General features: G+C 44.3%; 1 long non-coding RNA gene across 1 annotated transcript in view; it reads right to left on the reverse strand.

The window, feature by feature from the left end:
• Positions 1-643: 643 nt before the first annotated feature.
• LOC144755877 (uncharacterized) overlaps positions 644-14,617 on the reverse strand; it is a 46,464-nt gene continuing 32,490 nt past the window's right edge. Inside the window, exon 3 of the long non-coding RNA XR_013594985.1 lies at positions 644-770. This is a non-coding gene — a long non-coding RNA (uncharacterized LOC144755877). The remainder of the gene's footprint in view (positions 771-14,617) is intronic.

Consider the following 14,617-nt stretch of genomic DNA (forward strand, 5'->3'; position numbering starts at 1 on the left):
GAAGTCTTCCTTGGTGCAGTCTCGGTTGCAGTCGAAATCCAACGAAGTCCAAGTGTCTTGGTTTCAGAGATGAGTCTTGTTCCATGAAGAATCTGAGGACCTACCCACGGGGGAGCCCTTAAGTACGCTAAGGGCAGGGTTGGGACGACTCGGGTCCCCCCCAGAGGAGTGGCTGGAAAGATGGGAGGATACTCCCCTATCCTCTGTCCAGTTTTACGCCAGAGCGGGAAACAAGGTTTCCTGAACTAACTCAAATGGAGTATTCAAGGAGGGCACCAAATGTGCCCTTCACAGCACTCTGGTGGCACTGGCAAGCGCCCCCATTCCAGTCCAATACACTTAATCCTGTCTGGTAGGTGGCCACATCTCCCTGTGACATGAAACGTATTGTTCTACCTTCCCCTGCTCTGGCTCAGCTCAGGAGCAGGAGGGCTGGTTACATTGCTTTTCTTATCTGCCTAATATTCGCAGCTCATTCTTTCAATGCAAGATTACCGCTATTTTAATAAATAGATTGAAAACTTCCTTTGTATCTTTCCTATGTTTACCAAAGGCATGCATGAGTAAACAACGAAAGGGGTAAGATCTATTTCCAGGATTCCCTTTGGAGACCAGTGTCATGTTTGAGGATGCCAAAACTCACCTGCTACCCCAGGAAGGTTATGGGTTTTGGTGAGGCACTGTGAGCTAGCTAGGAGCTTGGCCAGCAGTCTCTAAAGGTGTAGTTGGACTCAATCCCTGGATTCTGATGTAGTATTCTCCTACCTTTTCTGGGAGGAACCATATAACAAGATTAGGCTTTAGATATACACTCACTTGTCTAAAACATTCATTGCTTTGTGTTCATAGACAAGACGTATGTGCATATTCAATACATAATTTTTAGTTAAATTGTTATCTATAGCAAAGGCTGTATTTCAAGTCTAATTATGGAGTATGCCTGTTTATAGAGGTGTTACATCACTGCATGTGATGTCATTGCATGTGACATCATTGCATTTGCTACTGACTCTCCACTCTATTTTGTGGGCTTGTGCGTTACACGTAGCAATAAAAATTAGAGTTAATTGAAAACAAGCCCTGGTGGCATGTGCTGCCATTCTGAAAACATCTCAAGATGCTAAACACCACCAAATCTACAAGGCAACCTGTAGCCTCACTTATGCACTCCCTTGTGCTACACTGACTCTGTAAATTCTCGCAAAGTTCTTTCATGATCAGCAAATAAGGTATTTTTAAAAAAGCCAGTCAGTCTAGCCTTTATGACCTGTTGGCTTTGTCAATGTTTTTTAGTGATGCTCTATGGCAATCTGATGTTGTGCAGCAACGAAACAAGAGGAAAGCAAAAGAAAACAAGCATTTGCAATGCGATAGGTCTCACATTTATGCGAGTTTAACCTATTAGCATTGTAAATGACAATGCGTTTTATTTATGTTTCAAAAACAAAAACATAAAAGGCAATGTCATTTGCAATGCCAATAGCTCAAACTCGGGTAAATGCAAGACCTGTTGCAATGCAATAGGTCTCGCATTTATGAGAGTTTACGCTATTGGAATTGTAAATAGCATTGCTGTTAGACCTGGCATCATTGGCGTGAGTCTCCCTTCCATTTTTGACGGATTGCCTCCTCTGTTTTGAAATGTTTTTGCTGGATTTATGCTTTGGGCACTGTGCCACTGCTTTTCAGTGCCACAGTGCAAATGCTCCCCATGTTAAATTGATATACTGATTGGATTCCATGATTGTGTTATTTGATTTATCTGTCAGCCCCTGGTACAGTGCACCATGTGTGCCCAGGGCTTATAAGTCAAATGCTGCTGGTGGGCTTGCAGCACTGGTTGTGCCACCCACAGAAGCAGCTTGTAAAATGTGTCTCAGGCCTGCCATTGCAAGGCCTGTGTGCAGTCTACCACTGCCATGTCGACTTGGCCAAGTGCACCCACTTGCCAGTCCATAAACCTTCCCTTTGCTTCATATTAGACACCCCTATGATAGGCCCATGAGCAGGGTGCATTGTAAGTATAAAGTAGGACGTGCTCTGATGTGTGTAGAATGTTCTAATAGTGAATTACAGCCATTTTCATTTTTCACTATTGAAGGCTACCTGTTCTGATAGGCCAGAACGGGCAGTTAAGATAATTACATTCTTATAATCCTAAATGACTCAGGGAACAAGGTAGAAATTCTAATTTAGTATGCCTGAACTCAGAATAATAAAATACATCTTTTAGTAAAGTTTATTTTAATATTCTGTGTTTGCAAATACCACTTTTAGTAAGCAGGTATTTGCTTGCCTAACCATTTGAGCCTGCCTCTGCTGGGTTGTGTATTCCTTGTCTGGGTTTGTGTGTGACAGGGCTGGGGAATTCCAGGAGACAGTCTGGGACAGACCAGTGGTGAATAGAGAGATTTACATCCAGATGGGAGGGAGGAGTGCACCTGGGACCTGAATAAGGATGGGCCTTCCCTCTACAATGCTGGCTCCACCCCCTGTGGCTTGTCTGATGTCTCTGCCCTGCACTGTGAAAGGAGAAGAGGAATCCTGTTAACAGAGTGCTCCAGAGCGGGATCTTCCCTCCCCTGTGCTGGCTCCAGCTCCTGTGGGGCGGCTGATGTCTCTGCCCTGCACAGTGAAAGGAAGAGAAGAGTCATGTCAACAAAGTGCTCAGGAACTGGTTTGAACTAGGCAGAGGCCTCTCTGCCTTCAGAGAACAAAGGATTATGGGGTATAAATATTGGGACCCTGCTCCCAAGAAATTAGATCACTTCTGGAACGAGAGACCTTTCTGTCAAGGAGAAGAACCAAGGAAGCTGCAGGAGTTTGGACTGCCGCTCTGCCAGTGTGCTGTTTGCTGGGTTGGCCTGCAGTGGTTGCTTCATTGCCAAGGGAAAGGAGAAGGAACTTTGTAAGGACTTTCATCTACAGAATATTCTCCAAGGGCTTGAACGGTGCTTGCCTTCTGCTGAAGTCTCAGGGACAAAAGACTTCACCTCCAGCTCCCTCCTGAATTTCCTTGCTGGGAATTCTGACTCCAGTCACTTGCGTGCCGCTGGGAGCTGGAAGCGCGACGCATCGAGAAGAAGCGTGTCGCCACCGCAGCTGAAATCATCGCAACGCCCGAGAAGCGGGCCTTTGTCGCATTTCCCTGGATGCATGTGTTCATCGAAGCTGTCTGCTGTCGCATCACCGGAGAAGCGTGTCGCAGGGCATGTCGCGGCTCCAAAATACCGAGTCGTCGCAAGGCTGCCAGGGCGTCATCGCATCGTCATCACATCGCCGCATCAGGGGCGCCATCTTCTCGCATCGCAACTGGATCATCGCATCGCATCAAGGCGCCATCTTGCGCACCGCAACGGGCCCGCACGCCGAGAATCTACGCATCACCTCCGCACCGGTAAGGCTCACGACGAGTCCCCTACTCTGCACAAGCATTGAGGAAGGACGCAACCGTTCCCCCAGGTCACGGAACAGACGCATCTCCCCTTTTGCGAGCCTTTTGTTCACTTTGCGTTACGCATCCAGGTACTTTGTTGAGAACTTTGTCGCATTTAACAGCAACTAGATCTAAGAGACTTTAATCATCTTCTAAGTAATCTTAAGTGTAGTATTGTGGATTTTTGTCGTTTGTGGTCTTGTGTTAAGTCTACATAAAGAATACTTATTTTTATAAAACCTGTTTTGTGTCCATCTGTAGTGTTTTCATTGTATTACTGTGTATATTCATTAATGCTTAACATACTGCCTCTGAGATGAACCTGTCTGCTTGTGCCAAGCTACCAAGGGGGTGAGCAGGGGTTATCAATGTAGGAAGGTGGATACCTGACTATGGTTACCCCAGATTTTTTGCCTTGTGTTTAGCTGGTTTTCGACTTAGTTGGCCTGGGATCCTGCTAATCAGGACCCCAGGCTATCTGCTCTCACTGTAAAATGGACTCCATGTACTCTAGGTACATCTCCAATTGGATATTGGGTCACCTTATCAGCCCCTGTATAGTGTACCATAGGTACCCAGGGCATAGGTGCACCCAAGGCCTACCAGGGGCTGCAGCATGTATTATGCCACCCCTGGCTGGCCATCCAAAATTGAAACAACTGGCTGATCACTCAGCTGGGGCAAGGTTGTGTAATCACCCCTTGCTTAGGTATAGTATTCCTATGTCTACCTTTAAAAATAGACACACAGTAACGTATGTCACTCCTATGGCAGGCCTTAACAATCCTGAAGGCAGAGTGCTTGGTTATGTGTGAGGTGGTGCTCTAGCATGAGCTGAGCCTGTCTGCAGCTTTCGGAACCATGTCCTTTTAGCTGTTCTAGGATATTGCCATACCATATACTCTTAAGAGCATTATAATCCTCGCGGTTGAATGCTAACTTTGGTTTGGCTTTATCTAAACATGTCGTGTAAGGTGTCATACGCTTTGGAATACTAACCCCTCACCAATTCTGGCGACGGGGGTAGCATTCCACCCTTCTAGAGGGAGAAGACATGTTGTTGCTGACTATCCCGGTTAAAGTTAACCAGAGCCCCAGCATCACAAAATGGATGCTGCTGCCACAGACACAAGTCTGACCTCCTGCTGCTGGGAGCCCTTCCAGGCACGGAGGTTTGGACAATAGGTTTCCTGTCACAGGGAGGTGCTAGCACCACCCCAGACAGGAGATAGTGGATTGGGGCAGGGAGGGCTGAATGAAACGAGACATGCCTGGGGCACACTAGGTGCTCCATGCATACCCCAGTTCAAACCGATTGCTGGGGCACTCCAGCCCCAGCTCTGGCGCGAAACTGCACAAAGGAAAGGGGGTGTAACCACCCCCCTTCCTGGTCCCACCCATAGGAGGGACCTAGTGAGTAACCCAGCCCCCTTTAGTAGTATAAAGATAGGAGCTAACCCAGGAGATTTTAGATTTGATCCTGAACTGAAACTTGAAACGAAACTCTGGACCCTTCGACATTTAACCGACTTGAAGACTGAAGAGTCTCCCTTGTGGCCAAGGAGTGACCACCCTGGGAAACCAGGCACCATCCAGCAACTTGACGGCTTGTTTTGTCCTTGTTCCCACCGGAACTCGAGCGCAGAGCCTGACAAGACCTCAACTCCAGGACTCCTCTGACCCCACTGCACGACTCCAGCACAGCTGAGTTCCGTGGAAGGCGTCGGAATCCGTGGAACCAGGCAACTTGGAAAGTCTTCAACTTGCTAACAGCGCAGCTCCTGAGGCATCCTCGAAGCTGTGCACTGGAGACTGAGACACCCCGACACCGAGCTCCACCTGCACCGAAGACCAGCACTCCACACTCCCCGAGATCTGCTTGTGTTCTGCTCGACGCGTTGCCCGGTTGCTGGCCCGTTGGCTAGTAGCCCTCTGACGACGATCCTGTTGAAAATCCATCGCTGTTCTGGTTGCTCCAGACTGGCACTTGCTTCCCAGAAAAGGTGAAGTACCTGAGACCCTCCTGGTCTGCACTATAAGCTCCTTGTGTATCCTGCGTGTGTTGCCTTTGCTTAGGCTTGTTGGCTCCAATCTTGAAGGCGACCCATCCATCTGCGAGAACCTTTGTGGGACAGCTCCTCTCCAGCACCTGGTCGTCCTCGACGCCTCCTGGTCCGCGTGGCTGCAGCGACAAGCTTCCCATCCGCGCCTGATTGCTCGTCGACGACGTCTGGTTCCTCCCTGGTTCCACCCGGTCACTGGCTAGTGACCTAGACTCTGTCCCCTCTGCTTTCAGGTCCTCTTCATCCTAGTTTAGAAAAACGCTTCAGGGGAATGGGGTTATAGACTATTGCACCTATCTTACGTCCTATATTTCGTAGTTTTAAGGTGCCACGGACCGGAGATTCAAAGTCCCCTAAATCTCCCAGGGCAGAAAACTGTCCTTACATATAAGCTTAGAACAAAAATTGGCCCAGCACACTTATACAGAGAAATATTAAATTTCATATACAAATTTCAATCATTTAGAGGCAGAATCAGTAATCTTGTTGAAGTTCTTTCTTTATTAAATCTTCATTAAAAAGTCTGTAGCCAAAGCCAACGCGTTTCGTCCTTCACGGACTTCTTCAGGGCGTATTAGCTCTGTATCGTGGAGTGCCATGCACCGGTTTCAATGTATCCTCTATCAAGGACAAGTGTAGTTCACAGAATTTCACATTCGGTTATCGACCGGCTCCATGGTGTGGCGTCGTCCGTAATTACATACCTCTTCATCCTAGATCCACCCGGACACCTTCCTCCTGATCACCTGCAGCATCTTTCTTCAAGGCTCCATTTAGAACAACGACGAAACCCGACACACTTTGTCACCTTTGCACCCGCAGCCCGTGGGTGAGGTAACGCGAGTACTTCGGTGCTCCAGTAGGGATTCACTATCCTAGTGTCCAGATTTACTAGTTGTTTCCTCCTGGCTAGACCGGAAGTGTCCTAAATCTTCATATACTTACCTTCTAAGTTCCCATTGACTTAACATTGACTCCCGCGTGTGTGTAAAGACACTGCACGCACCGCCTGTGGGCCTCCTACTCCTAACCTAAGGGTCAGATAGTGTAGCCCCAGCGATTCTCTAGGCCCTAGGCCTTCTCCTTTCCCAAGTCGTGGTTCGTATACCACTTACTTAGTATATAGTTTTACGCGCCCCTAGGGCCTAACTGTAAATTGTGCTATTTAAAGTATTTCTAAGTGTAACTTGTTATGTGCTTTTGCCTCTGACCTCATAAAGAGTTCAGAGGAGTGTGTTAGTAAATAAAGACATATATATTTTATATATATCCTGTGTGGTGTCCTTTCATTTGATATTCAAGGGGTTACATATGTAAAACAGCTGGTTTTACACGCCCTCAAGAGTCTTTTAGCCTAAGACTGTTCTGTCCACGCTACCTTTAGGATAGCTGGTCTATAAGGTTGACTTACAACCATCACCATAAGGGTTGTTTGGACTGGTGCAAGGTGTTCACTAGAATAGTGAACACATATACCAGGACAACTTCTCACAATCAAGGAGTGTAATCCCCTTATCCTGACTTAGAAGTAAGGGTCCCTATTTGGACAAAGGTGATAACCATTGCCAACTAGAGACCCCCAGATCTAACAATTGCCTTTTATTTATGTTTTTAAAAAGCAAAACAAAACAAAAAAGGCATTGTCGTTTAGAATGCCAATAGCTCAAACTTGCGTAATTGCGAGACCTATTGCATTGCAAATGCTTGTTTTATTTGTAATGTTGGCAGTTTTGGGGCCTATACATTTGAGTGGCGTTAAAAGGATGCTGCTGGCAACACTCCAGAGTTGGATGAGTTATCATCATGAAACCAAATTATGAGTTTGCATATAACAGTAGTAACATTGACCTGTTGTGACCTGTACACCGTTGCTCAAGTGTGTCTTGGTACTTCCTGATGTTATTGTTTCCCGAGTCCACCATATGAGATTTAGAGATTTCAGAAGGTGGAAGGCCATGAATCTGCTTTAACATTTCTCAAGAATTCTCTGTCCAGTATTATCACCGAGTCATTGCCCCAGTATTTTAAACCTGTCCAAAGAATTTGAGCAATATTCGGCAGAAACAATTACCCGCTCTTGAAAAAAAAAGTCCAGCTAAAGACGTGATTGTCATTTCTTTCAAGTCACCGTGATTCGTGCAGTATTACAGTCACAGTGCCTGTTGATTTTCAAAAAGATTTGTAATGCGCTGAACGGTTAAACGTCACCTGTAAATGTTTTGCCATTACCCCCACTCCCCTCCCAACCCCCCTCTTGAGCATTACTGGGAGTCCTAAAATAAACTCCAGATTGGCCTGTTGGGAGACAAACCTGTAACCAGCGAATTACATAAGGTCGCTGGCACAGTGGGTTCCTTACACGCTGAGCTATCACTGGCAGGCGCACCACAGCAATTGGAATAATTTTAGGATTGATTTTTGTCTAACAACATGACATTCAGTTTTTTTTAGCACGTAATGCGTTTGCAGCTCAAATTTAAAAACACCCTAAATTCTGTATTTACTCTAGTACTAGCATCTGAGAATTTTAACTTCTACGACTTTTAGACTGGAAATATGTAAACATGTATGTAAATGCTTGTCGCAAAATGGATTCAGTCGTGCACGGTGCCCAAAGAACACATGACAAGTTGTATGATGGAAATCCATAAAGGCAGTCGATGCAAGAGAATAGACAAAGTTCTGCGAGTTTTAAAGGCACTTTGAACAACTTTATTATGCGATAATGTTCGTTACCCGCTGTTATGTTGATACAAAAAAAGTGTGTACTTAGGCTCAGTGATCTCTGAAACAAGCAGCCATTGCTTTATGTAATAAAACAAGCAACGTCTTTCCCTGTAACACATTTTCCCCCCCAGCTTGGCAGACGCCAACAATAATAAGCTCAGCTGGACTAATATCATTTTCTTTAGAAGATGCGGATGCCGAGAACAAAAAACACTAAAGTCAGCCACATCACCTAACTAAAAAAAAAGCAATAATCTCCCACGCATACAAAAGAAATAAAACCTTGTGTAAACATGTAATGTAACTGGTGTTTATGTAAAGCGCTCAGATAACTACTTTGCAAGTTACCAATGCGCTTTAAAAAACCGTAGGGAGAAAAAGAAAGAGGAATGCAGAGGGAGGGGACAAAAACGGGAAGAAAAAAAGGAATACAAATACGAACAAGCGAAAGCGCTGCTAGTGTGAAAAATATTGTGTCCATCTCACGCCGCGAGTAAAGCATCCAGTCCCTGCGTGCACATCTTCTGTCCGTCCGCGTACACATCTGGAATCCATATTGATTCCAAAAGGCCCTCGCACAGCGAGTGCAGCGCATGTGCGCTGCTAATGCCAGGCGAGACCTAAAAAGGTACTGTGACACAGCCACCGCACCATATTTTGGGCAAGCACACTACACATGTGTTCACCTACAAAATGTCAAAGGTCCATTTTTTCCTTTTTATTAACAGATCTGAGTTAGATTCGTAAAAACAAAAGCACAGAAGAGGAGAGGGAAGCAACAAGGAGGATGTGGATGCAACACAGAGCCTGTGGGGTAAGCAATACAGAGGGCCGGGCAGCGAAAGCAGCAGGGAGGTGGCAGAAGCAACATGGATTGCGGAGGAAGCAACAAAGAGGACAAGGTGGAACGTACACAACAGGAGCAAACGTAAGCATGGCGCTCAGAGGGGAAAAGGAGCACAGTGCGACAAAGGGGAACGTGGAGCTGGGGGACAGGGAAAAAACATGAGTGCAAGAAGCACCCGAGGGTCTGTTCCACATACATGGGGTATGGGGGAGAAGGAAATGGGCAAGAGATAGCCACACGGAGGGAAGCAGAGGATATAGAGAAGTACACAGGGAGTCAACTGGAAAGCACATGCACTCTCATAGAGTATTTAGCCAAAAAGAAATAAGTAGTACCAAAGAAGGACACGAGTAATGAGGCCATGCCCCAGGTGATGGATAAGCACAAGAAGAGAGAGAAAAGCCCACATAAGTTAGCAAATAAAAAGCAAGCAAAAAAGAGTAACAGTAAAGATAACAAATGGTAAGCAATGGATCACTGACAGAATGTCGACACTCAAAATATCGACAGTCAAAATATCTAGGTAAAAATATCGAATGCCAGAATATCGACTTCCTATCTGCAAACAGGTAAGTACAAAAATATCGACTTCAAAATATCGATAGGAAAAAATATAGACAGTCAAAATATCGATTTTTTAAAATATCTTAAAAGTAATTTTAAAGTACTATAATAATAAATATAACTAATTTAAACATACTTAAAATACTTACATTACCTTAAAATTAATAAATAATTATTGTAACTTAAACAAATATAATTTTAAAACATATATATATATATATATATATATATATATATATATATATATATATATATATATATATGACGATGCACAAACGGTCCTGTCGCAGAGGGAACAGCTTGGCGAGTCGGTGCTGGGCTCGGGGCCAGGGCCGGGTCCCGTGTATTCGATTATCACACAAAATGAATCCCGCACTCCGCTCGTTGATTGCAATTAAGGTTTATTCACACACTGTTGTAGCCTACGCGTTTCGAACCAAATGGTTCCTTCTCACGGCAGTGTTACACAGTTGTCCACCTTTGCTTTCAGTTATTTAAGTGTTAGTGCATGTTGCGGTGCATTATGGGACATGCAGTTCTGTGACATGTAAGTCAAAATTATCAACATAACATTTTCGTTTGTGCATTTATAAAGTGTTCATGGCTGAGTGCCAAAACGCAGTCCAGTTAGCACTCTAGATTGGTGTCCAGGCAGTGTTAATAACTGTGCACGTTTTTGGAGTTGGTTCCTCCCATATAGTGTACAGTACATTGATTAGTGTTCTGCTGTGCATTCAGTGTCTGTTCCTAGGGCTGAGTGCCCTTGTCACTGCCTTACTGAAGACACCAATTGCTGTGTGTGCACTGTATCGGAAAGAGCGAAAGATTTGTGCATTTTCCTTCTTCATGACTCAATCTTACCAGAGCATCATGTGGGTTAGAGATGAAAATAAAGTTCTTCATCCCCATTCAATCCTGTCGGTTGTTTGGTTCTGAAGCGCATGATCAGTCTCGATTCCAGTCTCCTTAGATTAAGTTTTCTGTCACAAAACATTAAACAAACCTCCGGGAAGACCTATTATTTCCAGTTGTGGCAGTCTATATGAACATCTGTCAAAATATGTTGATCATTTCCTTTCCCCCATTGTACCTACTTTGAGCTCGTACATCAAAGATACCGGAGACTTTCTACGTATCTTAATGGACACCCAGTGGCAACCACCATACATGCTAATAACCATTGATGTCATCTCACTATATACATCCATAGAACATGAGATAGGCATCAAGGCAGTACAATACTTTCTCATGCAGCAGCCAATCAAACAACGTGATCATTCGAAAATGCTGATAGAGATGATTAAACTCTGCTTATATAATAATGTATTCTTTTTTAACAAAAAAGTCTACATGCAGAAATGTGGTACGGCAATGGGAGTTTCCTTCTCTCCAAGCTATGCCAACCTCATGATGGGTTGGTGGGAGAGGAGCATAGCTTGGAGAGAGGAAAATGACAGACATATGGCCAATGTGGCATTGTGGTTGCGTTACATCGATGACCTCTTCCTGCTGTGGAGAGGAACGGAATCGGAGTTTCTAACTTTCTTTGATGAACTGAACAACAATACAGTTGGTCTTAAATTCACTTATAACATCAGCAACAAAGAAGTGGAATTCCTGGACACAAAAATTTACGTACATAATAACAAAATACAAACAACGACATTCAGGAAGAAAACAGCTACCAACAGTATTTTGCACGGGCAAAGTTTCCACCCAGAAATACTGAAGAAAAACATTCCATATGGGGAATTATTGAGAATGCGAAGAAACTGTTCCGAAGACACAGAAATGGAGAGGCACTTTGAGGAGACCAAAGAAAGATTCTCAGTACGTGGATATAAACACCAAGATATCATCCAAGGTGAAAGAAAAGCCAGAAACAAAACAAGAGCCGACACATTGCTACCAAAGCCACCGAAGTCAAACACTAATGAAGCACTAACAAAAACAGAACCCCCTAGGATGATCATCACTTACAACAAAGAATGTCACAAAATACGTAAGATACTTAATAAGTACTGGCATCTGATCGAAAAAGATCCGGATATAGGCAAGAATGTGGGAGAGAGACCACTGATGACTTACAGGAGAGCTCCTAACCTCTCGGACCACTTAGTACATAGCCATTATGAAGAAAAAAGAACGAATAATTGGCTAACAGAAAAGAAAAAAGGATTTGTCAAATGTAGTGTTTGCAAAGCTTGTAAGATAGGAAAAAATACCAAGACGATAATCGACCCAAAGGGGAAAACCTACAGCATCAGAGAGTACATAACATGTGAAACCAGTTTCGTAGTTTATATGCTTCAATGTCACTGTGGGAAGCAATACATTGGAAGCACTACCTGTGCTCTAAAGAAAAGAATTTTGGAGCACATACGTGCCATACAAAACAAGGACTTAACCTATGCCATGGCCAAACACATGACAACTCATACCAACAAAACATGGAAGGATATACATTTCTTTGGTCTGGCTATGGTACAACAACACGAGAGAGGTGGCAACAGAAAACTTAATCTAAGGAGACTGGAATCGAGACTGATCATGCGCTTCAGAACCAAACAACCGACAGGATTGAATGGGGATGAACAACTTTATTTTCATCTCTAACCCACATGATGCTCCGGTAAGATTGAGTCATGAAGAAGGAAAATGCACAAATCTTTCGCTCTTTCCGATACAGTGCACACACAGCAATTGGTGTCTTCAGTAAGGCAGTGACAAGGGCACTCAGCCCTAGGAACAGACACTGAATGCACAGCAGAACACTAATCAATGTACTGTACACTATATGGGAGGAACCAACTCCAAAAACGTGCACAGTTATTAACACTGCCTGGACACCAATCTAGAGTGCTAACTGGACTGCGTTTTGGCACTCAGCCATGAACACTTTATAAATGCACAAACGAAAATGTTATGTTGATAATTTTGACTTACATGTCACAGAACTGCATGTCCCATAATGCACCACAACATGCACTAACACTTAAATAACTGAAAGCAAAGGTGGACAACTGTGTAACACTGCCGTGAGAAGGAACCATTTGGTTCGAAACGCGTAGGCTACAACAGTGTGTGAATAAACCTTAATTGCAATCAACGAGCGGAGTGCGGGTTTCATTTTGTGTGATAATTATATATATATATATATATATATATATATATATATGTGTATATACTGGATCTCACCCGTTTGGAGAGTGAAGGAGCCGCACATATTATTAACAAAACATATACAATATGTTTTCCGTAGGATAGCGAGAGGTTTAAATGTACTATTCCAACTCCAGTGAGTGCAACAGTAGGGAAAGCGTTGGATAACGTAGGGGTAAAAATTACTATTCCCACTCCAAAGAGTGCAACAGTAGAGAAAGCGTTGGATAGCGTAGGAGTGAAAATTACTATTCCAACTCCAGCGAGTGCAACAGTAGGGAAAGCGTTGGATAGCGCAGGGGTAAAAATTACTATTCCCACTCCAGTGAGTGCAACAGTAGGGAAAGCGTTGGATAGCGTAGGGGTAAAAATTACTATTCCCACTCCAAAAAGTGCAACAGTAGGGAAAGCGTTGGATAGCGTAGGGGTAAAAATTACTATTCCAACTCCAGCGAGTGCAACAGTAGAGAAAGCGTTGGATAGCGTAGGGGTAAAAATTACTATTCCCAATCCAGCGAGTGCAACAGTAGGGAAAGCGTTGGATAGTGTAGGGGTAAAAATTACTATTCCCACTCCAGAGAGTGCAACAGTAGGGAAAGCAATGGATGGCGTAGGGGTAAAAATAACTATTCCAACTCCAGCAAGTGCAACAGTAGGGAAAGCGTTGGATAGCGTAGGGGTAAAAATTACTATTCCCACTCCAGAGAGTGCAACAGTAGGTAAAGCGTTGGATAGCGTAGGGGTAAAAATGACTATTCCCACTCCAGAGAGTGCAACAGTAGGGAAGACTTTGGATAGCGTAGGGGTAAAAATTACTATTCGACCTCCAGCGAGTGCAACAGTAGGGAAAGCGTTGGATAGCGTAGGGGTAAAAATTACTATTCCCACTCCAGCGTGTGCAACAGTAGGGAAAGCGTTGGATAGCGTAGGGGTAAAAATTACTATTCCCACTCCAGAGAGTGCAACAGTAGAGAAAGCTTTGGATGGCGTAGGGGTAAAAATAACTATTCCAACTCCAGCGAGTGCAACAGTAGGGAAGACGTTGGATAGCGTAGGGGTAAAAATTACTATTCCCACTCCAGTAAGTGCAACAGTAGGGAAAGCGTTGGATAGCGTAGGGGTAAAAATTACTATTCCCACTCCAGAGAGTGCAACAGTAGGGAAAGCGTTGGATAGCGTAGGGATAAAAATTACTATTCCCACTCAAGAGAGTGCAACAGTAGGGAAGACGTTGGATAGTGTAGGGGTAAAAATTACTATTCCAACTCCAGCGAGTGCAACAGTAGGGAAAGCGTTGGATAGCGTAGGGGTAACAATTACTATTCTCACTCCAGCATGTGCAACAGTAGGGAAAGCGTTGGATAGCGTAGGGGTAAAAATTACTATTCCCACTCCAGCGAGTGCAACAGTAGGGAAAGCGTTGGATAGTGTAGGGGTAAAAATTACTATTCCCACTCCAGAGAGGCAACAGTAGGGAAAGCGTTGGATAGCGTAGGGATAAAAATTACTATTCCCACTCAAGAGAGTGCAACAGTAGGGAAGACGTTGGATAGCGTAGGGGTAAAAATTACTATTCCCACTCCAGTAAGTGCAACAGTAGGGAAAGCGTTGGATAGCGTAGGGGTAAAAATTACTATTCCCACTCCAGAGAGTGCAACAGTAGGGAAAGCGTTGGATAGCGTAGGGGTAAAAATTACTATTCCCACTCCAGAGAGTGCAACAGTAGGGAAGACGTTGGATAGCGTAGGGATAAAAATTACTATTCCCACTCAAGAGAGTGCAACAGTAGGGAAGACGTTGGATAGCGTAGGGGTAAAA

Source organism: Lissotriton helveticus, chromosome 5_1 (genome assembly GCF_964261635.1).
Source record: "Lissotriton helveticus chromosome 5_1, aLisHel1.1, whole genome shotgun sequence".
In the NCBI taxonomy this organism is placed as follows: Eukaryota; Metazoa; Chordata; class Amphibia; order Caudata; family Salamandridae; genus Lissotriton; species Lissotriton helveticus.